This window comes from Protopterus annectens, chromosome 6.part0 (assembly GCF_019279795.1).
Source record: "Protopterus annectens isolate FY-2018-M chromosome 6.part0, PAN1.0, whole genome shotgun sequence".
Lineage (NCBI taxonomy): Eukaryota > Metazoa > Chordata > Ceratodontiformes > Protopteridae > Protopterus > Protopterus annectens.
In genome coordinates, this window is record NC_056737.1 from 413,634,083 (window position 1) to 413,644,082 (window position 10,000).

The following is a 10,000-nucleotide window of genomic DNA, read 5'->3' on the forward strand; positions in this document are numbered from 1 at the left end:
TGTTCATATGGTAGTGGATTGTTGTATTCCACCACGTTAAGTTGTTCAGTGGGACAATGTGAATATGGAATTGGGTGGCAGCAAATTCTTCCAAATATTACAGGTTCACAGGTAAGTGACTACCCTTGCGTGACATTTTAAGCCTAGCCATTTTCCCTTTTTGATCTTGAAATGGCCTATCCCATTTGGATATAGACTGGCCTTACCCACCCCTTGGTTGATAATTAATAACTTGGATCATACCGTAAATATTTTGAGGGGACCCATGCATGGGATAAAGCATTTAGGAGCTGCATCTGTCCATTAGTAGTACGGGGGCAGTCCTGGGATACATTTTCTGATTAGATCCATAGATCTAAGTTGTGTTTGAAAATGGACAAGGATGAACTTTGTTTCATTTGGATGGGGAGTCAGTTCCACATTAGCTGTATCCTCTACGAAATATACCCTTCCTTTCAAACTATTCTGTTGATCATAGAATCATAGATCATAGGATCATAGAAAGTTACTAGGCTATTGGCCCTGAGGCCCTTATAAGCCTAACCAAGAGTTTAGCCCATGTTTTGACAAGTCAACACCCAAGGCCCCTTTCCAGCAGGGACACGGGCAGAATCCCAGGGGTATATTTTCTGTTTCCCATCCAATTATCCAGGTTGCACTTGAAATGGGGTAAAGAGGTATTCTACTTGACATGGAGAGGGAGTCTGTTCCACAGAAGAGGGAGTCTCTGGGACAAAAATCTATCTCACCAATAAGTCCTATTGATGTCACAGACCAGGCTGAGGCTGTGTGTGCAGGTTACTCGAGTGGAGCTTGACTTGTAGATATGCAGCAGTCCCATCAAGGCGGGGTCTGAGATCGCCTTGTATGCCAGACAGAGTTCACCTCTGAGGAGTCTGTATGAGACTGAGTAGAGGGATAGGGCTTTTAGCCTATCTGTGTAGGCATATTTTTGAGGCCCTAGACTCTCCTTGTGAGGAACCTCTGTAGTCTCTCCACCTGTTGCATGTCCTTTGTGAGGTACATGCCGAACGGGGTGTTGTACTCAATAATGGGCCTTATATGGGAAGAATACAGGGATATTATGATATAACATATATTATCTGTTGAACATCATTTTTGAAAAATACAGCAGTCACATCACTTTTGCACAACCAGTCCAATGTCATGCTGATAATAATGACATTGATGTAACATCACCTGTATTTAATGTTGATGATGTTACAGAAGTTGTTTCGATCCCTAGACTGAATATTTCTTATGCCATTTGAATTGCTGATGTGCAGTAAATCCATCAGTAATGGTTTGGAGGATGCCTTTTATGCCAGACACAGGTAACCTGTTAGCAGTCTGTAGAATACTGAGTATAGTGACACAGTTTTGAATCGGTCCATGTAGGAAACGTCCTTTTAGTCAGGTATCTCTGTGGGTACTCAAGTTGTTGCATGTGTCTGGATGGATACATGCCAAAGAGGGCATTATATTCAATGACTGGCCTAATGAAAGCTGAGTAAAGGGCTTTTACTTCAGAAAAGTATATGCCAAACAGAAGAGTTCCCAACACGGAACCATGGGGGGACTCCACTGGTGACTGGTTTCTCTGTGGAGGTAACTTCTATTTTGATTATTTGTGTATTATCTTTGAGCCAGTTGGCAATCCAGCAGGTGACATAGGGGTTTATTCCCTGTTTATTTAACTTTTCTACTATGCCTGAGTAGGGAATTGTGTCAAAAGCTTTGGCCAGGTCAAGGTATGTGGTGGGTACCATTTTCCCTTTATCCATTGCTTTGGTGACATTTTCAGAAAAATCCAACAAGCTGAGTAAGCATGACCTGCCCTTGAAAAATCCAAACTGAGACAGATCCAGTGTTTGGAGGCTCCCTATGTCCTGATTAATTCTATGATATGTCTTTCCATGGCTTTGCACATGAGGCTGGTCAGACTAATGGGTCTGTAATCACATATGTCTGTAAAAGATCCTCCCTTATGTAGGGAAATGACTATAGCTGTTCTCCATTCACTTGGCAAAAACCTATGTTTAGGCTGAGATTGAAGTGTTGTTAGGGGTGTGCGTAAATTGTCCTTCATTCTATTTGAGATCCATCCATGGATATTGTCAGGACCCATTGATACAGTACTTTTAGCTTTTGACAGCACTTTTAGGATTTGGCCTTGTGTGATATCTGGAGGTGAGCCAGTTTCAGGCATATTTTGAGGGACATATGGAAAGGATAGGGGTAAAGTTAGAGCTAAATTTATCAGCCAGTAAGTTAGTTTTAACTACCGTCTCAGTGTAGGTAATATTTGTTCACAATAAGCTCAGCACATTGCTGCATTGTGCTTTTGAAATTATGAACATCCATCCATTGTGATTGTCTTTGGCCTAGGTAGCTATTCTAGCCTCACATGTGGCTTTGGTGGATTTTATTACACTCCTAAGTTGTTATTTTATTAAGCTCTTGAGTTGTTTGTTTATTTCAGTGAAAAGGACCTTAACATTCTGGGACTTATTCTTCTTACTTTTGGTCAAAATTAATTCCCTTTTATTACAAAGCTTGTTAATGTCATGGTTTCACCATGTGGGTTTGTTTCTTGGATTTCCCCTGTACTTGTTCCTACCTGGTACAACTGCATCTCTGCAGTTGTTTAAATGCTGGCATAGCATGGTGGTGTACATTTCTGTGCACTCAGTGGAGTTAACTGAGTTTGGTGGGGATATGAATCACTTAAGAGTAGGTAGTTTGCCCTAAAGAAATTTCTAAAGATATATTGGGTGAAAGTGATTTCTGGTTTCAGTTTTATTTCAAAGGAAACTGCTTTATGGTCAAACCTGACTAGTGATAAAGATATGCAAGGGATAGAACAGGATGCTCCCATATTAGTAAGGATAAGATCCAAGATGTTATTCTCCATATTGGGAACTCTGACTAATTATTCTAGGACATGTGTATTGACAAAGTCCAAGAATCTCTATGCGTGTGCACTAGTGGTGGTGTAGATTTCCCAGTCTATAGTTGGATAGTTTAGATCACCTAGGAAAATGGTTTTGGGTAAAATACTGAGTGATTATTCTTCCTGTAGATGGAATTTACAGCTTTCTTTTGTCATTGAGGGTGTTCTGTAGCTAGCTAATATATGGTACAGGACCTTTCTGATGGTTATTTGGATATACAGAAGCTCTAGTGCATCATGCTGTGTTACCATCCTTGATGTGAGTCTCTTCTGGATGTAGAATGATACTTTTTCACCTCTTTCCCCTCTTGCACAGTCGCTAGTCTAAATGTGTGGAAGGCATTATAACCCTGCACTGCCAGAGTGGTCTGTGCTATTTGAAATCATGCCTCAATCACTGCATAAATGTCAATGTCTTCCAGAGTGAGAAGGGCTTGCAGGAAGTGGAGTTTCTTGTTCAGGCTCCTCTCACTTATCAGTAGCACTTTAATATTTTACTTTGCTTGTTCCATTATATTGGTAAGCATATTAGGTTAGCATTGCCTTAAAAAGGCACTATAGGGCTGGGCAATGTCTTTGCCAGTAATCAAAACCTTAGAGGGTACAGATGCAAGCCATCCCTGGTGAAGCAGCATGATCTGTCAATCATATCCTCCCAGGCTGACAAATATTGGACCCCCTTTGATTGACACCTAAAACTAAGCCATTTATTGAAGTCAATTATTTTTTGCTCATATCACGACATATTGTGAAGAAGATACATGCAAAAGGCTGCTAAAAACATAATAATTTCCTAAATGTTCTCTATCTAATCATATTTTATCCAGTGGAATAATCTATGACTTTATTGCTAAGACATTTGATATAAATGGTCCACCATTCTTATTCTAGGAAATCAAGTAGTGGGCAGCATTTCCAATCATCCGACATAATTGTTTTTCTAACCACGGTTCCAAATATGCCTTCTTAATATGTATAGCCCAGGTAATAAAGTTTATGTCATTCATAATTTGTTCTGTGCCATCTTCACAGGTATTGTCTTTTCTTTGCTTGATAATAGACACACAAAATTAGTTACTTCTGATTAAATAGATTTGTTACTATAATGTATTGCTGCAATTTGTTTGCACCACTAATCTGAAGGTTTGGACTATACTATTACAACTTTATGAACTAATGTCTATAAAAATTAGACAAAATTATCACCAACTAAATTGCATTATTAGCTTGCTCTCATTTTATAATAACAAATGTCTCAGTAATTTATAAAGAGATGAAGGATAACATCAGGTTCGAACTAGCTTAATAAATGTATAAGATATAGCCAAACATGATGGCTAGGGACAGAAAGAAGAAACTTAGTGTTTCTTTTTAGTATACACTAAGGTATTGATGCCCACCCAAACACACACACACACACACACACACACACACACACACACACACACACACACGCACACACACAGACACTCACGCACACACACACACACACACACACACACACACACACACACACACACACACACACACACACTCACACACTCACACACACACGCACACACACACACACACACACACACACACACACACACACACACACACACACACACACACACGTACACACATATACACAAACACGTGCACACACATACTTTCAAAAAAAATAGTAAACATCTTTATTTTTGCTTGAAAGTAGGTGGGTAGAGGAGCCAAGAGTACTTGCACAGGAAAGATGTTTAGTGTCGGTATGAACATTCTGAGTATTCTTACTTGGCTTATCCTGGTAATATGATCATGAGTATATTTTGTATAGTCAGATAGAAGCAACAAAAAGAAAGGGAGTATAATATCTATGCCGAAGAAATGTATCAGCTTGAATGAAGACATTTTATTTCAAGTGGAATCAGATACTCTCAACAAAAAGCAGTTGATTTATTATAATTAATATACGGCAGCAGAGTAGCATGACATTTACTGTCGTTCTGGTTTGGTTCTTGACTTGGGTCTTAGCAGAGTGTACATTTTCTTCTGAGTGTAAATTAAAATTCCTCCAGACTGACTGGAGATGTTCATTCTCTGCGAGAATGACTGTGTGTCTCCTGCAATGTTTACCATCCTGTTCAAAATTAGTTATTCTGTTTTGCTCCCAGTGAGTGCAAGTATAGGGTGCATACTACTGAGACCTTGAATTGGATTAAGCAAGTAATCTGAGAATGAATGAGTGAATGAATGACCCAACATATTTTCTACTTTATAAAAACATAATAATTGAACTTGTTTTGGCCACTATACACTACAAATACTTTTACTAACTTGATATAGTTGCAGTTTACACCATCTGTCTTTGTATTCAGTCTCTCCTGCTTTCTTTATTTCTGTGGCTGAATAAACAGAATTGATTAAACAGTATTCTTACTTATGAGACTATACAAACAGAATTACTAAAAATTTAACACAGTGGGTTTATTTTCTTGTATTGTATACCTCCGTAATATGCATTTATCTTGTATATCTACTTCAATTTGTAATATGTAAAAACATTCTTGACTTTCAAAGTTAAGCTGATGTTGTGTAAAAATTTCTGTGATTGTATGGAGCTTTTCTCCCCGGGACTCAACTGAAAATGGGTCTTTGGGCCCAGTGGACTTTCCCGGTCAGCAAATGTCAATAATAATACTATAATAATAATAACTATCTGTATAGTAATCCAATATAATTGTAATAATATCTTCTGTATAAGTGGCATATATTGAACGAACAACAAGGCCTTATAGATCGTTTCGAGAATCAACAGCAGATGATGAGTTAATGTGAAAAGGGATGTGGGTACTGGTCATACCTACCTAAATCCCATGGAAATACTGAATAAAGGTGTAATTATATCATTGTATTAGTAATGGCTAATGTGCCCTTATGTAAATACCATGTAATAGTAAAATATTGTTTACAAAATTGTTAGTACTTCAAGGATTGATAGATGAAGCTATTTAAATTGGCTCAAATGTATTAGTCATATTATATGCTGTGTATAAGGGCACTAGGTAAAAAAGAGATATGTTTCATCACCATTATTGAAATAATTTATATCATATTACTGGCTTCAAGAGTAGAACTATTTGGACAAAAGCCATGATTTGTAACAGCTGTAATATGTTTCTAAGAAAGTAGTACAGTGCACACCTTTATTCTGAAACATTGACTGTTATATGGTATCTGTTTTCAGTACTGAAATGGGGCAAAATGTATAAATGAAGTGCCCTTTTCCAATCTTTTTTATTAGGATTACTCATCAAAAACAGTTTGAGTCCACCACCTCCATTGCAAAGATGGATAAAGTTATGACTGCAGTGCAGATGACCTGAGTTTGACTAGTGTCTCTGGCATCTAAGGGAGCTGATCTGGGAGTATAGGAGTCAGCAGCCACTGTCAGCTTGCCCATGCAAGGAGGGAGGGAGGTGGTTCTGGCTTGCCACACAAGTGACATTTAGCAAGAACACTAGGCATTCATTCCAGTGAAGTTCCAAATCAGCAGAGCTTGTTCTATTGTAGTACACTTGCACTAAGTAGCTGAGAAGATACTGGCATGTGCAGGCACACTTCCCCTTGGGAGTTACCAGTGGCAGGCACAGTAGAGTCAATGGGGGGTGCTCCCAGTAGAAGAAGTTAGGCTACTCTCTAGGACAAGCAAGCTGACTCACTCCCTACTTCCAGTTCTTGGCAGGGGAATGGATAGCTTTTGGGGATTCCCAGGCAGGAATGTATAGGTCAGTTAGGTGGAGCTAGAGGAGCTACCAGGTAAGGTCCTCTGGGAGGGAAGAGAAAAAAAGTAACTTGTGTCCAAATAAAAATGTTGAAAAGCACACTTATCAAAAATGAGCCCAGTCCAATATACAAAGACTTATCCATACTATTCCTAATGACAGGTGAAACTTTTTACAGCCTTTGTACAGAACCCAGAGCACTACATACTCCATAATCCTAATACTACCCCCAAAACTAACCCTAAACATATCTCAGACCTTAAACCTAAATCTAAACTAAGCCTACACTAACCCTAAACCTAAACCTGAACTTAAAGTTAACAGTAATGGTAACCAAAAATCTCAGCACCATTCATAACTAAAGTTAAATTAGATTTAGCAACCAGATTTGACCAAATGTTATTCCATTCAAATGTAAAATTCACATAAAGCATATTCAACCAATGGACTGAAAATCTTTTTGATAAAACTGCCTGTAAACAAGTGGCCTGATCACATTTTACCCTAAGCCAGAGATGAAAGAATGCAATAGTTTGATATTGTAAATAATTATATAAAGTGTAGAATGTGTGGAGTCAATTCGTAACAAAAAATATACGTTCATAGATTCATAGGTAAGTGGGTAATATGCAATCAAGTCTGCAGACCATTATAAGTCTAGCTAATAACTCACATTCAAAAGTTCCCTCTAACCTCAAGGAAGGCAAAACAAGACAGACCATGGAAAATTTGAAGCCGCCTATTCAATTATCTACGTTTACCTTGAAGGTGACAAGGGTGCTATTCTGCTTTTCATGTAGTGGAAGTTTGTTCCAGTGGGGGATACTTTGGGATATGAATTTATCATGATAATCTGTCTTACGTATTTGCTGAGGAAAGTTTAGTTCCTTTAACCTGGTATTTGTGGAACCATTTGCTCTGTGAAAGAACAGAAAGTCAAAGAGGGTTAGATCTTTCAAGGCTCAGAAGGCTAAAAATAGAGAGTTGTTTGCACGTAAGCAGTTGCACGGCTCAAAAAGGCATGATACAATGAAACAAAAGGAAGAGCCAGCAAAACCAAACCCCTTGAAAATAATTTATTGAATATAATAAGGACAGCAAAAAAGTGCACAAACCGGTTTCAGCTGGTATACACAAACAGAGCCTCACACTGAAGAAGGCTGTGTTTGTGTATACCAGCCGAAACCGGTTTGTGCACTTTTTTGCTGTCCATTTATATTCAATAAATTATTTTCAAGGGGTTTGGTTTTGCTGGCTCTTCCTTTTGTTTCTCAGAAGGCTAAACACAGATTCCCTGAAGGAGTAAATAAGAAATTGCTTACAGAGTGAGAGAGCTGTCAGTAAGTTTAGATAACTAAGATTTTGAGGCTAACGATCTTTCTTATTAGGAATTTCTTATAAGCATTAAGCAATGTCTTTTTGTTCTTTTGTTATATACTTTATTTGTACAGGTATTCCACCATAGGGATTTATTTTTAAATGTCTCATTATATTTGGTGCAGATGGTGAATGCCTTATCAATACAAATATTTAAGTGGGAGTAGAAGTCAAATGCATAGGCAGAGGCTTTAGCAATGGGATTCATTGGAAAAAGGATTACAGTGTAATTTATTTAGATCATCAAGTGACTGAAAGAATAATAGCATCTGAGAATTCCCTAATCTAGAAGTTATTTGCAGTGGAAGTTCTACCATGTTTGAAGAAAAATATCACCAGTTTATAGTCTAATTTAATGTCTGGCTAGAATTAGTTGCTGAATGAAAAGGATCCCAGGACCAGCATGCCTACCTGGTTAAAAAATCTCAAATAAATAAATTAATAAAAATTCTAAAGACTGCTTTATCCCAGGACCAGCCTGCCTACCTGGTTAAAAAATCTAAAATAAATGTTGTGTCTTTCGTCTTTTTCCCAGTTAGGGGTCACCACAGCAGAACTCCAGTCCGCTAATGATTGGCAGTTGATTTACCCCTGATGCACAACCTTCAACGAATAAAAATTCTAAGCACTGCTTTTCCAAAGGCAAAATAGGAACTTCCATAAATATTTCACATTTGTTTCTGTACTGAAAAAAAAGGCCCTTAAATCGAGACTTTTATTGGTACAGGACATTACCACTGTCAGAACAGAACATTTATTCAGTCCATAACGGCAAGTAAATATATTCAATAGCTGAAGAAGTCATCAACAAAAATGTAAAACTTTTATTTTTTATTAAATCGTATTTGTTTCTTCAAACTAAATTGCATTTGTGCTTCAGAGGATAATTACTGAAAATTTTATACCTGCTTAGTACTACACCTCTTAACTACAATATTAACATTTTCTGATCTACCAAGTTTCTTCCCTCACTTCCATTTCTTTGAATTTCTCATCACTAATCACAAGATCTATTATCTGCTTGACAAACCTACTAATGCACTCTTCAAATGCTCGATGTTCAACATCTAGAAAATTTATACGTATCTTTCATATTGTAATATCTTCCTTTATGGCATGTGAATGTAATCTACTTGACAAATATATGTGTAATTGTTAATGTGTATTACTTAATGTATGCTCATGTAAATTGCTGAATGTCTCTTTAAAAATGCTTATAGAATGTTGGAACTTTTCTCCCTGGGCCTCTGCTGTAAAGGTTTTTTGACAAACATAGTAAACAAAAACAAAATAAATAAACATTTGAATAATTCAGTATCTACTTCCTTTGGTCAGTACCCTAAGACCATAAAGCAAATTGTTATTAAGTCTGACAAGTCAGACAAATTGTGCAAATTTCCTAAATGTTCATAAAAGAAACAAGGTAATGCTCAAATTACAGTCCATATACTTGACATAGTCACCCCTAGAGCATATGACATTCTATATAATTAAGTCGTTACACCTAATTTGTGGCTTACTGTGACCTATATTAAGGAAGGAGACCAGTTTAATGTGCCCACTTGCAGTTAAACGTTATAGTTATCCAACTAATAACCAACATGCGGAGATGCTGAATGATGTAATAGGCACACTTTACTAAAGCTGCATTTGAGAGAAAAAATGGCATTTGCTATTAATAGTCATGCATCATTTAAGCAACACATATTAAATGATCTTAAAGCATCTAAAACTTTGGGAGACTACAGCTCAAGCCCATGGCACTCTCAAGGTAGCATTCAAAAGCAATATATGTATAAAATATATGTGATGTTACTTACGTTATCAAAAGTTGGTTTAATCAAAGTGTTAAAAATTTGGTACTGTTGATTGAAAATTAGATGTTTGAAGGTAACTTTTTTGTTGTTAG

The 10,000-nt window shown here is 37.3% G+C and overlaps 1 protein-coding gene across 1 annotated transcript in view; it reads left to right on the top strand.

The window, feature by feature from the left end:
• The window catches only part of RYR3 (ryanodine receptor 3), a 3,250,282-nt gene that overhangs the window by 2,593,390 nt on the left and 646,892 nt on the right, over positions 1-10,000 (top strand). The gene's annotated exons all lie outside the window — the stretch shown is intronic.